Source organism: Amborella trichopoda, chromosome 9, assembly GCF_054954075.1.
Source record: "Amborella trichopoda isolate Santa Cruz 75 chromosome 9, AtrichopodaSantaCruz75HAP2 v2.0, whole genome shotgun sequence".
Lineage (NCBI taxonomy): Eukaryota > Viridiplantae > Streptophyta > Magnoliopsida > Amborellales > Amborellaceae > Amborella > Amborella trichopoda.
In genome coordinates, this window is record NC_142344.1 from 54,162,868 (window position 1) to 54,166,044 (window position 3,177).

A 3,177-nucleotide genomic window follows, 5' to 3' on the forward strand; every position below is an offset into this window, starting at 1 on the left:
TTTTTGTCCAACGTTCAAACATCCCCACTTTTCACTTTTTGCCTTTGTTATAAAATAAATATATTATTTAGAACTATAGAAGATAAAAGACAATGGATTAAATATAAGCCAAGGACAAAACACACTTTTCACGGGACCATGGGCTGATAAATAGTGCTAACATTCACTTTAATAAACCACGACGAGAATGTTGATGTGTATATTTTAAATTGGGAAAAATAATGTACATGCAAAACTTAACATGCAAGGAATTGTCTAGTATCTACTTACCACTTTTTTATTTTCCCAAAAAAAAAATTATGATAAAATTGGAACGATATATAAAAGATTAGCATGGCCCATGTGCAAGGATGAAATGATGGTCTGAATATTTTATTAGTGCATCTAGCTCAATTGGTAGAGCGGAAGGTTTTTTCCCTTGTGGTCGTGAGTTTGAACCCCACGGTGGACGTGATATATACTAGCACCCTCAAACCTTTTCTTGGCACAAACAAGTTTTTGTTTTAAGAAAGGGGTTGAGTCTTGGTGCTAGCACCTCCATTCTTAGTTATCATGTTGTGGTTTTTTCAATTTTATTGACACCACCCGCTAACACCTTTAAAAAAGCAAACTCCTCAGTCTATATAAAAAAACGCTCACTAACACCTGCAAATAAGCTAACTCCCTAATCCGTATAAAAAAATTTCTTGAGACAAACAAGCTTTTGTTTCAAGAAAGGGGTTGGGCCGTGGTGCTAGCACCCCCCCAATACCTAGTTGTGAAATTTGAAGCGTCTAAATTTCAAGGCACCGGTTAAGTTGAGTTATTTGGGGCTTTCATGATATAAAGTTGTGGATCATTCTGTTTGGCAAAAGAATGTAGAAAATGGTGTATAGAGCATGTTTATTATAATGTAAAACTTAAAATATAAATTATGGCCACAAATTATACAATTTCCATCAGTCAATTTGGCAAAATTGTATTTTTGGATAAACATTTCCCAAAATTTTATGTGTGTACAACATGGAGTCTCCACAAACTTGGAATGCAAGGCCATCTTATGATTCTCATCGACATGCTTTCAAGGTAAAAATTCTGCTGATCAATGTTTAAAGAGGAATTTTGTTATTATTTCATTCATGTTCTATGGAAAAAATATATATCATTGTTAATAGAAAAAGTTTGTATAAGGTGTCAAACTTATATGGTAGAAATAAGGTGCACCTCAAAATCCATTCGAAAAGGTCATTCTGGTGTCCAAAAATCTCTTAGCCTTGAGATGCATAAATATTAAAAAAAAATTCAAATACTAAAAATAGCACATCTCGTAGCATATTATCTAGACTGTCCATTCCAAGATTTTTGAGTGCTTGTAGATCTACTTGATCTGTACCATTTGGACTTCTAAATTTCATAATTAATAAAGAAAACAAGTTTTTTGGCCACCATAAAAGTTTAACAAACGTTTTGGATAGATTTTTCAGGTGGACCTTAGTTCTATAGTTGGCACCCTTTTTCGTCTAATTTTTTAAAACTAATATGTAGAGGTAAGAAGCTCAGAATTCTTAAATTATTTATCTCTAATCCTTTTATTCTTAGAAGAGTTGTATCATGGAATTTTTTTTATCCGAAGTTCTAGGACCCATTTTAGAATAGCCAATTTAACATTTTTCACAAGAAAGACATCGAATTTTGAGTTCTTAAAGGCCTAGTTCTCACCATCCAATAATTTAGACAGTCTCTCTTCATTCATAAAATGTTATTCCTTCTAGGCACATAAAAAAGAAAACATTCATAAAATGTTATTCCTTCTAGGCACATAAAAAAGAAAAAGTATACAAAGTGATCGTGATTTCCCCAATTTGTTAAGGTGGTCAGTGTGTTAAGTTGGTCCACAAGTCAAACACTATCATCAATACTAGCATTGAATGAAAATGAAGTTTTTAAAGATTTAAGGTTGGCATCCTTTGCAAGGGATTTGGCCGGCCTAAAATAGTTAGGAAAACACTATGATGATGATGATTCATTACAAGGGATTTTACAGTAAATGACCAGCAAAAATGTGGTGGTTTTCAACTATAGGAATGTTCCAAACTCCTATTGTTTTAGTGTTGAGACGACCTTGTAGCACAACAGGAATATCTAGATGCAAGTTGTCCAACCAAACAGACCCTTGTGCCTCATGGATTTGCAATTCCTTTTGTTACATAAAACCCTTCTACCCATTCAGTGTGAAAATCTTGGATCTTCAATATTCGATCTTGCATGCAGAACTATTACTTGATGAATTAATTGCCTTTATGTACCTAGATGCAAACAAAGTAGATCAACCATAAAGGGTGTGGTTTATATAAGGCCGAGGCCCAAAACAATCAAAATAGGGCTCAACTTCAAACAGTGCCAAAATGTGTTGTTTCAGTATCATAAATCTTTATGATGGCCACAAAATTTATTTTCATATCTAATTATAAAATCTAGAGTTAAAAAATAATGTAGATTGAGTACATCTATGAACACTTGAAAATCCAAAAAACTGACAGTCTAGATCATACATTACAAGACACATTATTCCCAAGACTTGAAATCTATTTTTTCTCATGTCCATACATATTCAGGTCGGGATGATTTAATTGATGGTTTTTTAGCATTGAAACAACCTTTTTCTAATAATTTTTGAGGTGCGCCTTAATTTGATTGTTTAGAGCCTCACCCTTATATAAATGTTTTCCATCCATAGAAACACAAAGCAAACCTTAATCATAAGTGATCCCTTTGTTAGAGTTGGATTGTAAGCAATTTAGCCTGTCCATTAAGCACAAAACAAATTTTGAAAATAAGCAATCCATTGGTTGCAGATGGAGGAACTACTAAATGGTTTAAAGTCTATAAAACTTTCTAGAAATTGTATTTCTGTATGTTTGGGTCTTATGTCTAAATGGAAGATGCATTTCAGAGCTTATCCAAGATAGGAACAAGAGCCTCAATTTATAGAGTTACAAAACTTTGTACTACTAAAGAAAATAACATATGCAATGAATCACTTTCTTAATATAGGTGCACATAAAAATAATGAAAATATTGTACAAAAAAATAAGTGTGGGTTTCTATAATTTCCACACTCCCCCTCAAACTCAAGATGAGTTAAGAGAGAGCAACTTGAGTTTGGACAACTGAAGGTAGGTTTTAGTAACAAAGCAC

The 3,177-nt window shown here is 32.9% G+C and overlaps 1 pseudogene; it reads left to right on the forward strand.

Annotated features, from left to right (window-relative positions):
* Window positions 1–280: 280 nt before the first annotated feature.
* On the forward strand, window positions 281–375 carry LOC148780660 (U6 spliceosomal RNA; annotated as a pseudogene).
* The last annotated feature ends 2,802 nt before the right edge of the window (window positions 376–3,177 follow it).